We start from the raw sequence: 16,358 nt of genomic DNA, 5'->3' as shown, positions 1-16,358 counted from the left end.
CAGTTAAGGACCGCACAGAAGATCAGAGGAGTAAAATGAATTTTAGTGGAGTTAATATTTGATATAGTCTATCCAAATTTAATTTTACAGCCTAAATGATTAATTTCGTCCGTCCGTTTCATACCATCATTAGCTTGGTGCCCTTGAACAGCTCAGTGCTGGAGCTGAGAACGCGGCAACTTTATTTTCTCCCCATTGCTGCCTTTGTTTTTATCTTTAGCGCTCTAAAATTAAATCACTAATTCAGAATGTCTAACCATTTCTTGCTCCACATCTCCTCCTCTGTCTGTGACAGCATGTGTCTTCATTACTCATGAAATTTAACAACTTTATTATTTTATTTTTCTCCCTCTGACAGGTTCCGTGAAATGTTAGGGGGCCAAGTGCTTTTTGCTTTTCCCTAACAAAACAAAAACAAATCTTTGTGTCAACAAAAGCGTACGTTATATAAGGCTGATAATTAAGAAAATGAGTCTACAACACGCCTCATTCACTCCACAGCAAGTGTGTGGTTTAAAATATTTGTGAGTTCCCGATACAGTGGCACATGACCCTACTGCTACTTCCTGACTTACACACGACTGCGAGACAAACTAGAAACCGCACCGTTCAAGTGAGGCGACGAGGATGTTGACCTTTGACCAGCAAAATCTCTCTCTCGTCCCACTGGGAGTTTGAGGCAAATTTGAAGACATTCCCCGGAGGCGTTGGAGAGATACCGCATCAACGAGAACCGTCGGCTCGGAGCTGTTGCCAGCATTAAAAGGTAATTATCAGGTTGTCAGGGCAGTTCGCACTATGGTCAGTAACAATTAAGCAGTTTGGACGATTATAAATCTATTTTCTGTCCTGTCAAGTCTAAAAGCTTGTTTATTTTGTCATATGGTGATGTATGTGTATTATTGCTCGTACCCCATCTGCTTGCTGCTAATCACTCTGTTTATTTCTGTACCTTTGCATCACCCATCCAATATGGACCAGAGCGGGACCCCACTGGGGAACCAGAGTCTTTAACTTCCCATCTGTCTTCTGTGGATGCTCTCAGCTCCATCACCTCCTTTCCCTGTTGGAAGTTAATACCACCTTTCACATTCAAGATGTGTCACGCTAATTGTGCTCTCACATTTAAAGAACTAAATTATGAAGTCTGACAAAGAGAAGGAGAGCGTCTCTGTAGTAACGCTGGCGTGTTGAAACATTTCAATTTCAAGATGCATGAGGAAGCAGGTGTAGAAGATTCTGCATCGATGCAAATGCTTTTAAACGATTAGACCACTGACATTTGTTGATTTTTGGAAAATCCATCCATCCATTTTCTATCCGTTAAGGGGGGGGGGGCTGGTGCCTATCCCAGCTGACATTGGGCAACAGGAAGGGTTCACCCTAGATGGGTCGCCAGTCCATCACAGGGCCATCAGGAGCAATTAGGGGCTCAGTATCTTGCTCAAGGATACTTGGACATGGTCACCAGGGAGAGTGAGGATAGAACCAGCGACCCTTCGGTTGCTAGATGGCCACTATCGCCAAACCATGATGTGCCACTTTTTGGAAAACAAAGTTGAAAAATTTCAATCAAGATTCATAAGCAAGAATGCATTTAACTGCGAGGGCCGTATCCATCTAAGGCTACACGCTAAGCTAACGTTACGGTAGATTCAGCAGAGAGGGAGGCAGGGATCGGCAGCAAGTGATCAATAAAGTGCAGTATTGCAAATATCTGGGCACATTTTGGAGTCTAGGAACTTGCTGGAAAGCATTAGCTGGGCAAGACACATGCGATTTGTGTAATATTACACACATCATCCGTTTTTTTTCCCTGAGCTAACATCTGCAGCCGCGGAGCTAACGGTGAGCTCATCTCAGCCAAGAACTGAGGAGATGCCGTCAACTTTGACATCCCTTTCTGACATAGGATCCCGATCAGTGGCTGTTTCAGCGAGAACTAGTACATTTAGTATTCCGATTTATTAAAGCAGTTTCTAAGTCAAAAAGGAAATTCATATTGTATTTATCCAACTGAAAAAAAGAGTCGTGCGCAGTCAGATGGAAAACTGAGGATGTGATACACTGAGATGATCAAGACGGATTGTGTTACCAAAACGAAAAACAGATGAATGCTCATCAAATCAAATCGCGGGGCCAGAGTGGATTCACAGCAGTAATACTTTCCTTTCACTGTTGGAGCTGTATGACATTTCACTAAGTTTATTCAGTCATACGGTGCACAAGGTGTTGGATATGGCATGAGAGAAGACAATTTGGCATTTGAGCAAGCCTCCCTGGGCACTGCATTCATCTTCAAAAACAGCACACAGTAAACCAGAAGGCCAGACAGGAGAGGGTATCCATGTTTGTGTATTTGCTAGCGTTTGGGGAAGAACATAAGAGGGTTACAGCTCTGGTACTTTGACAATATTCTGCTCTGGTGGGCATCACACACGGGCTAAGCTCAAATGGAAAAACGTGTATTTTTCCATTTGGCTGCCTTAAAAGTCATAACTGCAAGCGGCCACCTGTGGAAATGGACCCAGAGCTCATTAGGTAATGCTCACGTTTTATTTTGTCTGATTATTTACGCAGCCAGCATCACTGCTCAAACATGGCACCAGAGGTGAACGATCGCTTTACACTTCCATCTGGAGAACAACAGACTTGAGCGTTTGTGAGATAGAAAGACACAAGCAGCACTTTAACGGCTCCAGCAAACTGTAATTACCTTTTCCTCTGAGCAACCTAAAAAGTCATTAAGCATGCTGTTGCAATCTGCAACATCCATCCAGGCACCCATGGGCGTATCGTTTATACATTTTTGGCCATCACTCAAAAACTGCACAACGGACTTCCTGTCTACCCTGCATGCATATTAAATACTGTAAAAACACTCGCAGGGCACAAGCAAGCTTCCCCCAGCGAGCCAGAGTTGACGAATGCTTCACTTAGAAAATAGGTCACCTCCAAACTGGCAGAGGGATCTTAGAGGAGACAAAGTTTAAAAGTGGGCAGATGATTTGGTTTCACAGTCATGATTGGTTTCCGGTGCAGAACCGCGGCAACGCGGCTTAGTCGGGTCCAGATGGAGGGAAAGAGACAGCAGCGAGTTAAAAAAAAAGAAAAAAGCATCCAACAAGAACACTATTTGCCATGGTGCAGCTTTTAAAATGTGTAAAGGTTCAGGATAGTGTTTACTCCAATTCAAGTCATCTGCTCTTTTCAGCTTGAATCATGCAGATGGTAGACGGCAAACCAGACGGGATTTGGCAGGTAACGGTAAACTGCATTTCTGCCCAAAGTTAACAGCTGAAACTGTCCTGGGCCGCCGGATGTCAAGTAGCTCCCTCACTCAGGAGTAAACATGGCTGGCCTGGACAATGACAGGCTCGTAGTCTTTCTGCAGGAACAGCCAGAATTATCCGACCAGAACCCGAAATCCTCGTCAGGATGCCGTTTTCTTCTCACCACCAATTCACACCCCTTTGATGACTTTAGTAGCATAAATGTAATCATTAGAACTGCAAAGCTCCGGAGTCTTTTTCAACCCCTTGTTAGCAGCAACTGCAATTTTTCCAAACTGATAAATACTTTGAATTCACAAATGTGGCATTAAGCGACATATTTTATTCTGTAGTCGCTCAACGTCTGTTTTGTTTTTTTTGTTTTTTGTTTTTTCCCCCCGTGCTGTCCAGAGAGTGGGCTGTCCATTTGTCTGATGTGAACGCAGCTTCAGCGCTGATGAGCTCCGGCTCTGTTGATCCTCCAAGAGGCCGGGAAGCGTGCTGAGTAAACTTGATCCAGACTGCACGTTCTTTTATGCCCCTCCGCATAAAAAAAAAGAAGAAAAAAAAAGACTCTTTTCAGATTTAGTGTTTTTCGGTTTTCTGTTGACTGCAGTGTCATCTTCTTTTAACATGGACTAGTGCAGACTCTCACGCTGAGAGGAAGGCCTTTGCCTGACTAAAAACAAAAGCCATTTCTGACAGGCATGACGTGTGTTTCCATTCTACAAATGCTGCCTCTGACACCCCCCTGATTTCCCTGGGTAGCGGCAATCTGCAACACTCAGTATTCATGACACCAGGAAGCCTGTCGGCACTATTTACACACACAACTGGGGTGAAAAGAGGTGGGTTTCACAATGAGGTGCAGCGGTTCATGGCAGCTGGTATCAAGGCGCCGCCAGAATCCTGAACCGCAGCCTTTTGAGAGCGGTGAGATATCAGGACTGGACACCAGCGGTTCAACTGATGCTACCTGTGGAGCATGTCAGCGCTGCTTCGCCGTACGTGTTGCATGTTTTTAAACTAAAAAAAACCCCTCCCTTTTATATTGCATGTTATAGCCGAAATCTGATTAAAATCTCCACGGATCCATTTAGTCATCTGTCTATACTGTGATTAGGGAACAACCATCCATGTCTCCCTCGATTTACCTACACTGCATCTATCCATCTACACTGGATGAACCTCCTATTGGCCTATTGATCAGCTACGCTCCCTAGTGATTTTTCCCAACTCATCAGATTGATTCGGTCATGGCTGCTTTGGTGAGACAGCACATAGTTAACATAACATGCTAATTAAGCTGTATGAAGCCATTTAACCCAACTAAACCAGCCTGACCACACACACACACACACACACACACACACACACACACACACACACGCAGCTGACCCGTGTTACACATGAATCGGCGGAGGGACAAAACACGCAGTGGCGAACTTTGTTCACATTTGTCTTTTTTTTTTTTTGCTTTCATGACAAAATCTTCTTTTGCAATACTTCAGGTTGAACTGTGTTTTTTTTTTTTTTTTTTCGGAACTGTTTAGAACAGAATCTTTCACTTGGCCCAAACCCTGCACTACTCCTACATACAGTCCTGATATAAACGGGCTGCAGATGGAGCTGGCGGAATGTGTGATGCGGTGATAGAGAAAGGTTGACGGGGGAGATAGAGTTCGTGTTCAGGAATGGAGAAACGATATCCACGGAGATGTGCGCCACATGTGGACTCTCGTCATCGTTGTTTTAGGGCCAAGTGTAAATGGTTGATGAGGCCTGTTACAGACCCGCAGTGGCAAGTGGGAATTAGAATAGCTCGTCTCCATCTTTGTTTGGCACGCTACAACACGGAGGGACCCACTTACCTCCTCAGCAGGAGTTGGTGGTGCGTAATGTGTTAAAATGATGTGTCCTTACAGCTCCTAAACATTTAGTTATTTCCTCCCCGTGTGAGAAAAGACCAGCAGTCGATAAGGATGTCAACAAATTCGCAGTGAGGCAAACTGCCAGTCAGGACTCGCTTTGTTCATACAGTCTGTGGCTCTCTTCTCGTAAAAAGCCTTTATTCAGACGGCTACTCCATTTCTGTCCCTCAGAGAGACCGTTGGTGCCATAAGGCGTGTTTTGGAAATGAGCTCCATTATGTACAAGCAGAGTTTGTTCTCAAAATTTTCTAATTTTCACTTCCTTTCTTTTTTTAACCAGACGAGTGCCTCGAACTTGTTCATGTAACTTTTGTCTTCCCTGCCTGTTTGAACTTCCGCTCACCTCCTCTCATTAAGTTTTCTTTTTGACTAAAGTGATGGTGACTGAAAGTCAGTATGTTGTATAATTGAGTGGAAAATGACTTTGGAGCACCTTTTTGTAATAAGAGCAATTTTGTTAAGGACGATTTGTTTTAATACTTGCATGATAGCGCTGAAATGAGGGTAAAACATACGTCTTCCTGGGTTTATCACAATCCCTGGGACCTGAGCAAACACAGTCAGGATCCCGATTTTAACTCCATCTGCTGCACAGACGATGCGATTCCCAGATCTACAAGCTCAGTGTCTGAGAGTGCAATTGTCTCTGTGTAAGGAAGCTAAAGCGAGGCCCATGCTAGCTTGTGTGTCCTTGGCTGCACCAGGGCAGGAGAACACATCTCACTCTAGGGTTCATTCATCACACCGCACATTGCACTCGACAGACCATAAATGACCAACTACCCTTTAAATTGCAGGTGGGAGCGACAGAGAGGAAATCCTTATTCAAAAGTTAACTTCTGCTATTTGTTTGTAGCTCAGATCTGCAGTAAATTGCACAGTGGAGCAACCTGTAGCACTGGAGAGGCCGGCGCTAATGACTGTTTGTACCTGTGTGAGTGTACAAACACATGGATAATTGGCTGTTTCAGAAGAAAGATACCATTACAGAGTAATTATTTTCTTTATCTACAGCAGATCGTGTGTCTGACTCTGTGTGCGTGGAGGCCTGATGCGGAACTCTCCCTGTCTGGAAAGATAGGAGGACCAGGGGCAGTGGCAGAGAGCACTGAAGTATGCGTAAAGTGGTGTGTGTGAATGAAATACAAATGCCACTCTATTCACAAGGACAGACTTTGCCATAGATATATATACCCAAATGAAAAAGGGCCACAATCACTTTAGGCAGAGTTGTGAGCAAACAAATTAATTATTTATGAACAATGAATATTGCATATTGCTCTCAAAATTGTTGTTGCCTCTCTTTCATAAGCCAGCAGATTTGATTTACATGGCTGGATATTCACTTCAGCTGAATTCTAATCACATTTTCCTCCTAGACACTGAGAAAGAAAAAGCAAATAATATGAAGCTGATATTTGGAATGAATAATTGTAAAAAATGTATGTTTGGGTTTTTTTTTTTTTTCTTTTAAAGGGCAGCCGTGTTAGCATTTCATTTTCCTGACATGCTCCACAGCAAAGCCCAGCGACGAAGTTCACCTTGAGCCCATATTTATGTTCCTATCATCCATGGCTAATAAACCATGTTTCTCCAGCTACATCACATTGTGTCATGTCCCTTATTTTCACCCAACACTGCTTTAGGATGTGTCCACTTTAAAAAGTAATCGAGTGGTCAAAAAAAAAAAAAAATCAAGAAAAAAAACACTGGCTGTGAAACCATCAGTTTTCTATTTTGCACCGGGGTAATAATGCGACTACCATCTGCTCACCCGCTTGTCCTTTGAATTGTCTTCTTGTGCAATTGGCTTAAAACAAAAACAACAACAACAACAACAGCAACAACAACAAAAACCCATGCATTTTGATTTCACAAAGCTGTTTATGCCTGGAATGTGTTTGCTGCCTCCAGAGGAACCACAGCTAAACAGAAGCATGGACTGAGCGAGCACAGGTCATCTCTGCCGGTTTTTAATCCTTTGGGAGGAGTCACGATGAATAAATATTTTTTAAATCATTGAAAGGTGATGTATCTCACGATTAATCAAAACATTATTTTTAAAATACCAAATTAACATTATGCTTTTTATTTTTTTTTTCCTCTAAAGGAGACGATGTGCTAACCTGCATTTGTTAGCAGCGCTGATTTTGATGACGTGTGGTGGAAAGTGATCAACTTGAGCCAAGCGGGATCAAATTGATCCTGATCAAGATGCTGAAGGCTGTTCCAGGCTGCTGGCTTGGAGGAGGTAGCCCCTCGCTGTGGTCTTCAGCACGTCACGGACGAAGTTCAAATATCCAGAGTCCCCGTGTGAAAGACGGTTTTGCCTTTCCGTAAACCGTCTCGATCGTATCCCAGCTAGCAGGGAATGCTGCCTCTACGTTGCCTAATATTGGCCACAAGTTCTAAGAAAATGTGTTAATTGAAAGTTTAAAGAATATCTTAAGGATTTAAAGGATCGTTTTAAATGATGTTCTCATGAGGGGGCGGCACCGTGGTGCAGTGGTTCGGACTATCGCCTCACAGCAAGAAGGTTCTGGGTTTGAGTTCTGGGTACAGGATCTTTCTGTGTGGAGTTTCCATGTTCTCCCTGTTCCTGCTGGGTTCTCTCTGGTACTCCAGCTTCCTCCCACAGTCCAAAGACATCAAGAGGGGACGAGGCTGATTGATACTCTAAATTGACTGTAGGTGTGACTGTGAGTGTGAATGGTTGTCTGTCTCTACGTGTTGGCCCTGTGATGGACTGGTGACCTGTCCAGGGTGAACCCCGCCTCTCGCCTGAAGGCTGCTGGGATAGGCTCCAGCACCCCCCCCCCCCCCGCAACCCTTAACGGGATAAGCGGAAGAAATGGATGGATGGATGGTTCTCATGAGGTTAAATGTGAATCAGTCTAAACATTTCAACTATAACATTGTGAGAAAAGTCTGGAAGCATCTTCCGCTTAAACCAAGATTTTGATTTTGTTGATGTGTTTAGAATGTTATCCTAAAAAAAAAAAAAAAAAAAAAACACGACCAGAACACTGTACGTAAAACTCTCTGAACAAAAGAGTCTCGCTGGATCGGGTCCAGACTCCAGATTCTTTCAGGCAACGTTGTCATCACGGAGTTAAGCTCCAGATCATGTTCTGGATCAGCGATCTGGAAAAACTAATTTTGATGGTGAAAAGGAAAATTTATCTCAAGATTGTTACATTTATATTCTGGTAAACAAGAACCATGCAATATTTTCTAAAATATCTTTATAGGAAAAGATTTATCCTCCATCCATCCCCCGGACTCCCGTACCTGCTGAGGGTCGCGAGGGGCAGCAGACTATCCCCAGAATGCATTTCAGAAAAGGTCCAGCCTGAAGAGGTCACCAGTCCATCACGGAGCTAACGCATATAGACAGACGGGCACATTCACACCTACACAGCCCATTTGGAGTTTCTGCTCCAGCTAACCTCAATGTGTCTGGACTGGAGGGAGGAAATTGAGCACCGGGAGAAAAGTCACTTAGACGTATAGAGAACATGTGCATGTACTGCACCACAGGCAGACTGGAGCAGGCGAGGTTGGGTTCAAACCCAGGACCAGGGATTACACCATCAATCCGCTCAGGCTCATTTGAGCTTAAATAAATAGGTATTAAAACTGAATTATGCCTCACTTTTCCACTGAAATCTCCTGATGGATCCTGACATTGATTTAACCCATGAAGTATTTTTCCAATTAAAAAAAAAGAAAAATGTCATCTAGCGGCTTTTATGGTTCTTCACCTTTGCCTTCATATTGTATTTACCGATCCAACCATTATTCACCGTGTAACCAAACCCTCTGCTCCTCACTCACCTTAAACTCTTCTCTCTCTCTCTCTCTCTCACACACACACACACACACACACACACACACACTACTCTCTGCTAGTTGTGTTAGCAACTGTATGCTGCCCACTGTTAAGCGATATTTCCAGGAGTATTTCAGATACACAGACTTGAACCAGAAACAGCTGGTGAACGACAGTGAACGGGTCGGATCAGAATGTACCACATGACACGACTCTGGTTCACCTGGTTACAGCTAGCTGACATGTTTCCTGTATGCTACTTATTATTTTCATGCTGTCTTCTGTAGCGTATGGAGAAAAAAAAAACAAAAAACAAAACCACTAACAAGTTAACAGGGATTTCCATTGGAGAGAATCTTTCAAGTTTAACCTTTCAGGTTGATGGGGAGAACTTAGCCTCCACATCCAAAAGCTGTGACAGAAAACGCCTCTGTCTTTACTTGTTTTCTGCAGTCTACCAGATTTAGGCAACAAAGCTACTTTGTTGTGTTAAGGCAACAAAAGTTCCCTTGCTAGGTTTAGAACTTTTTAGGATATTAATCACATATTACAAAAGCTTTCTGTAACAACTTTCAGTAAGAAAGGCTTCAAGGCAAACTTCTTCCTTGTGCAATTGTTGGAGCTTGGAATCATTTTAATGATAAACATGGCACTGAGACGACCCCGCAGCTGAAAGTGGGGAGAGAGACAACAACAAGTCTCCCTTTCTGTAGGCTGGTAGTTCAGAGAGGAGGGTCAACACATCAGAGGAGGGTGCCTTGTAATTAGCTTACGTCTCGGTTGGGGGTCTGTTTGTCCCCAGATTGTTCCTCTGTGCGTGGTTGCTTGGGGCTGTGGCCTTCCTGGTTCCACCCGCCTGTACTTCAACATTCTATGTGCACGCATGAATCAGATTTTCTCATCCACTCAACAAGCTGCAGCAGTACACATCAGTTCTTCACTCTCCGTTAGATCATCTGTTCAGCGATGTGGTTCACCTCGCCCGCCTGCCTGCCTGCGGTCTGTCTCGCCCAGTTCTCCCATGTGGATTCTAGAATCTGTAACCTGCATATCATCTGCCTCAGTGGTTCACTCCAGACCTGGATTTCATTTTACTGCCTGTCCTGCTATTCATAGCCACTGGCTCCTTTTCAAAACACTGTAAATCCAAGACTGTAATAAAACCAGCTATTACTTGTCACATCCAAGCCTGACTCCCGACATTTGAGTCTTAAATGACAACAAAGCACCACCATCAAAGAGCTCGCTAATCTTTTGCTTTGAGGTCACATTAATTGGTATGAAGACACATACGGAACACAGCGATTGAACAGAACACTGTTCGTCATGCTTCTATGTAGGATTTTGCAAGTGCACATTATGTTAGGTAAAGACTCGAGGCAAAGGCAATTATTTTGAGTCATATAAAACAGCATTATATAATGAATAGGACGGTACGGGAGTAATTTATAATACCTGGCTGTACTTGCGCTGTTGTACTTCCAAATGTCTCAAAGTCAATGGGTTTCAAGTTTAATGCCTGAAATAAGGTCTGAGATTCACACAAGCTTAACATATTTGAATGTTGTGCTCTACTGAATAAAACAAAAGTGATACCTCACCAAAGTGTTTGTGCGTCTGAACAAGCAGTCAAATGACATGTAAAATGTTCAAGAATTAAGTGCAGAGCTAGTGGTGTTGATAAAGAGGTCACGCATCTATGGTATCATTCGTTAGCATAACGTTAGCTTTGTACTTCGAGCGCTTGTATTTACGCTTTCAAAACAGTCAAATGTTCCAAAACTGAGGTATTTCCTTGTCATTAACCTGCTCAGCAAAACTTGAAATGGTTTATCTATAAATCTAAAGTCAAAATCCTACTAGTTTCAAGTCAAGGGACTTTGGGAACAGCATCAAAAATGTAATTCCTGCGGCACTCTTTACCACAACAAATGTGTTTATACTGTACCTTTCATACAACTTCTACAACCCTGAAAGCAAATCACTTCATTGTGTCCTTTTGATGACTTTGTCCTGCATGTCTCATCAATTTCGCGTTTTTCATTGTGCAAGCCTGAAAAACTAGAGAAAAAACACACGTGCATGGCTTGTCTGGACTTCCCATCAGTCAAATATAGCTGGAGGAATGGGGTGACATCAGCAGCCGAAGTATATCTAGGAAGACAGAGCCTGGGGACGTGATCTCTCTTTGCAGTGTGTCAGGAAATTTCAGAAGTGAGCAACTGCTTACCTTTGCTGTCTCTGGACTCAGTAAAATCAGTGGTTGAAAAAACAAACAAAAAAACCCAAACAAAACCTTTGTTCATTTCCCACCGTGTCATCATGTATTTTGCAACACGAAGCAGTTTGGAGAGGAGTAATTAATATATGTATTTAAAAAAAACAACAACCCTGTTTTAATCAAGAATAATAGTTGTGGCTTTTTCCCTGTCTGTTCATCTCTAGATTTTTTTTTTTTTTTTCCTCTACCGTCAGTTAAGCATGCCTTTGGGGGAATGATATGCTCAGACTCCGACATGCTCTGCCAACATTTCAAATATTCATGATGTTGTACGCTCGGCAGTAACAGAGAACCGGTTTACTGAGGTTGTTGAAACCTCATCACACGGCTTTGTCTCTCGGTCCTCATCTTAAAATTCAAATCTTAACCAAAGAAACACCTGGGACGTGAGCGGCGCTTGGCAAATAGCTGACAAAAAAAAAAAAAACTGAAAAAAGTAATATTTAATTCAGTAACAAACTCTATTTCTTCATCATGTATTCCCTGTATTCTAAGTCTACTGAGGCGCTTGTTAGTGTCCAAGCAACTGAGAAGATGATGAAAATGATAATTTCAAGCTCAAAGATGTGAATTCCACTTCCCTTAAGCTTCTGTTGGCTCTCAAGCCTTTATTCTTCCTGCAGCGCTCATCATGAAATTAGATTTAATTTTTTTCATTTTTCTCAGATGCTAATGCAAATTGCATCTGCATTTTCTTCCCCGCATCTCTTCATATGGATGTGTGTCATCGTCTGCATGTACTCACATTGTAGGGGCATTGATGGGAGAAAAAATAAAAAAAGTGGGCAGATGAGAGAGACAGGAAAAAGCAATCATCTCTGTAAGTATGTACTTAGTTATCAATCATCATATTTTCCAGCATTTACTGAATTCCCGGGCTGGAATCCAAAACTGTACATGTTGCTAATAGATGTAAAATGAGAACAGACACCAGTGTCTGCAAAAAGGGGGTATGAATGCAAATGTGTAGCAGTCGGTACGACAGAAGTCTAAAAGAATCTTAATCTTCATGAGAATTGGTAATATAGCTCAATGTATACCTCTATATCCTGAACTGAGACTGGAATGTTTGACCAGGGGCCATGAAAACGTGTAAAATAATTAATCACCCTCATCATTCTTCATATATATGCAGTTAATCAAAATTGCAATATACCTTACTGCAATTTTTGAATCACAGGAGGGCATAATATTTATTGAAAGCTAATCGTTTGTCAAAATGGCATTTTAAATTTAATATTGCGGTCCTGCAGAGATGTCCACCCTACAAATTATATTCTACAGATTAAAGAAAACATCCATATTACAGATATCCACAAAAAAAAAAAAAAAAAAACACTCATTATTTAAACAGCGTATTTTTCAATGACAGAGTTTCCAAATCAAATCACACTCGGTTAAAATAATTGCACTTACTCCCTCCTCCCCCGCCCACATCACAAATGGGGACGCCTGCACAGACCTAGGAGCTCGTTTGCGGGTGTGTATTTACCTCGGGCTTGTGTGCATCAGCGGGGTCAGGCGTTCGGTGTCTGGGGTACGTGTATCGACATGATGAGTGTGTCTCCCGAGAGCACAGCCAAGCAGAACAGTGATATGTGGAGGGGGGCCTAATTATGGTGCGACGCGGGTTCAACGTGCTGCCCTCAGCACTGCTGACCGCACACTTCTAATGGGACGTGCGGGTGCCAAAGAACATGGGAAAACACAAGGAGGACTGCCTAATAAATAGATAATCACATCAGTTTTCTCCTCCTCTTGGCCAGCTGATTAAAGGCAAGTGGAGCCAGGCTTCATTAAAAAGCAGAACAAGCATTACTCTGACTACAGGAGGCCGACCGCAACGACACTTGAATGTGTTTTACTCAAACAACGTTTCGCTGATTGTCCTGTTGTTATCATAAATGATTCTCACAACAGCTGGGGATGAGAGTGCGGCCCCGGATGAAAGAATTGGTAAAGGAGGCCGTCTGCAATGAATCACAGTCGCCGTCTGCATACCAATCGACAAGCCGGTGATGAGAGGCAGAGAGGCCGAAAACACATTTAACATCTCAGTGAGCGGGTGAGGATGGTGCAAACTGGCAGCTCCCATCTTCTCTCTCTCTCTCTCTCTCTCTCTCTCTCTCTCTCTCTCTTTCCCTCTCCCTCTCCATGCCCTGTCTTCACTCAAGCAATCTCCCTGGTTATGATGGTGGCTGTGATGGAGAGGCGGCAGCAGCGGCAGGAACAAGCCAGCTGGCAGCCAGGTCGGGATGGAGGCCTTCCAAGCAGCAGAGGACGGTCCTGTTCTGTGCCCAGATGTATAAAACTCAGCCTACTGTCACTGTATGTGCATGCACACACCTGATTTTCACTCCCATCTTTAGCCATGAATGGAAGAAGTCAGGCCTTTAATGGCTCAATCACGTATAGATAAAGACTATTTGCACCTCAAGTTATCAGACATGGCAATGAAAACGACAGCGGAGAGGAAGCACAATTTCACCGAGTGTGAAATTAAGAAACTCATCACGGGAGTGTTGAAAGAAAATATGTTTTATTTGGTGTTTGGAATCATGAACAGAACAAAAATTAATGAATGGAAAAGCTATAAATGTTCAAAGCAAATCACCCCAGCAAAGGTAGCAAAGAAATATTAAAAACCACTGCGGAGAGGCGCAAGCAGCCATTCTAGCTCACAGCTTCACAACTGTGCTTGCAACCACAATTGAGTAGGATGCTTTTGAAAAGTTTGGATGGACAGACTTACCTACAATGTAGTTTGTAAATGGTGAACTGTACATTAATTAATGTTAACATAGACGTGAGCGATTAAAAAAAAAAAAAAAGAAGTAGAAGAAATGCATGTTTTTGAAAGGGGCCGTTTTATTTTAGGTTCAATGCTCTCGCCTGTTTTAAAACTTTTCCGTCACAAAATCAGATTTGATTTGCTGTAAAAACAAAAGGTTTGTACCGGCGGTCTGAGGGGTTCGTCAGCTACACACAGCCTCCCCTAATAGAGGTCCTGTTAATTTATCAACTGGGTTACGTTGTGTATTTTCATCGGAAGATGAAGGTGTCGGTCGAGTTGCAGCAAAGAGTAGAAGCCGTCGTCCTGCTCATCCACCATTGAAAATTGTGGTCTTGCGTTACCTTCAGTTGGTCAGCGAGTACCAACCACGTTTGTTAACTTCGGGGAAGGCGCCAGCGACGGAAAGAGCTGACGTATGTCAATGGCATCTCTATGCATTTTGCAAAGGTACAATCCGCTTCAAGCGAGCAGGTTTTAAGATTAAGAATGTTTATGTTTTTTAAATTTGCTGTGTCCATCAACCTTTATTCAGTTCTTCTACGATTGAGAGGTCCTGGTCAGCCCCTGGAACAGGACCAAGGAACATAAAACTCCACCCAATGGCAGCTACTGCTTCCTCAGGATAGCACCACAGCTATTTGATGAGTGCATGACTGGGGCGCGGCGAGTTCAATCAGCTCTCTCCAGCTGCACAGCTAAGTCATCTACCAATCACCCAATTTGACGGTTTACTTAAACGACAGGGATTTCCCATCTCCCCCTCTGGTGCCCTGCATCACAGCCCATTATTCAGCCCCCAGCAACCACCTGCAGGCTCTGGCGGGGGATTTAGAACATTTGCTCATCACTCCCCAATATCTGGATATAAACACATGCCAGTTGGAGCCTGGGTGCCAATCTCTTACTGCTGTTGTCATAAATATTTCAAACATGACCTGTCTGACTGAAATGAATCTTGCTGCGAGACTCTCTGGTGCGACTGTGCATTCATGCTAATTTCGAGTGAAGCGCAATTCTGACCTCAAAGCTAAATCCAATAAATGACTCAGAGCAGATTGGCAAAATATCCTGATTGATTTTCCTCATCAGTATTCAAACCTCAACACATAGCACATGTTGCATAAACGCACATCGCCGCCGCTGTCGCCGCACGCGCACTGGGGGCAGTAAGTAATGATTCTTTGCATAAGTGGATAAACTGTAGATTACAGTTTTGATTCCCCATGGTATTGAACGGTCCAGGAAATGTTGGAAAACAGTAATGAATCAATGCAATCAGAGTTTCCTAAATCCCACATTAGTCATTTCAAGACCGGTTCTGATCTCAATTGTTAAAAAAAAAAAAAAAAGAAGTAACTTTTCTTTTCCCCACCGTCACTCCATTTGGTCTGATTACACATTAAAGTCTAGATGATGTAAAACCATTTATCCGAGATCGCATGAATGCTAACTGGTGGTGGCTCTGTTGTAGCTCCATAACTACACATATTGCTGTGGCCGTAGAAGAGTTGATCCACTGTTTTGAATGTCACAACCCCTGGAAAAAAAAATAAATAAATTCTTGTTTGGCACTCACCTTCAGATCCAGCTGGTCTGATAAGATCTGAAAAGTCTGGAGGCGGCACACACCATAGCACCATGACTCCATCGTTGGATGAATTGTTATTGAACATCATGCAGCCGCGGTAAAATGACTAATTTCACGATGAGAATTCGGTCCATTCAGTCTGATCACATCACAAAAGTCTAGAGGAGAGCGCATTTCAATTATTTACCCACGTTTGTTTGCAGAGAGCTAACCGGAACCCCGAGCGTCACCATTTTCCATGAAATATGAAGTATGCTGTAACAAACCAGGCTCGGACATCCGCTTCTGATTGATTAATCGCAATAATTGTTCAGTGATCCATTTATGTGACTGCAAGTCTTTATGACGCTAAACTTGATGCCGCTCATTCAAAACTTCCTTCACAAGCATGACACAAGCAGCCAGAATTTAATTAGTGACTGAGTCTTCCCTTTCTCCATCTCCTTGTTCACACTTGGCTGCCGTCGTCCTCCTGTGTGGCCGGTCTGTCATTTATTCCGTTTGTCTGTCGGCTCTTGTCTCCATGTCTGTGTGTCATTCCGTCTCTCCACTCATTAACAGGGTTGTGTGTAGTGAGGCTCAGCGGACATTACATGCGCCATCTATTTGCCAGATGTTATTGCTTACACGCTGGCGATTTCCTAAGGTGCTGTGACAATT

At 43.1% G+C, this 16,358-nt stretch overlaps 1 long non-coding RNA gene across 1 annotated transcript; it reads left to right on the top strand.

The window, feature by feature from the left end:
* The first annotated feature begins 709 nt into the window (after positions 1 to 709).
* Positions 710 to 6,231, top strand: LOC147243178 (uncharacterized). The gene is made up of 3 exons (XR_015110774.1): positions 710 to 766; positions 6,060 to 6,137; positions 6,218 to 6,231. It is a non-coding gene; the product is annotated as an uncharacterized LOC147243178 (long non-coding RNA).
* Positions 6,232 to 16,358: the final 10,127 nt, after the last annotated feature.

The sequence above is a fragment of the Aulostomus chinensis genome, chromosome 20, assembly GCF_037954235.1.
Source record: "Aulostomus chinensis isolate RoL2024-O1b breed Wild chromosome 20, RoL_Achi_v1.0, whole genome shotgun sequence".
Classification (NCBI taxonomy): Eukaryota; Metazoa; Chordata; class Actinopteri; order Syngnathiformes; family Aulostomidae; genus Aulostomus; species Aulostomus chinensis.
Note: the sequence above shows the minus strand (reverse complement) of the source record. Positions and strands in the feature narration are given on the sequence as shown.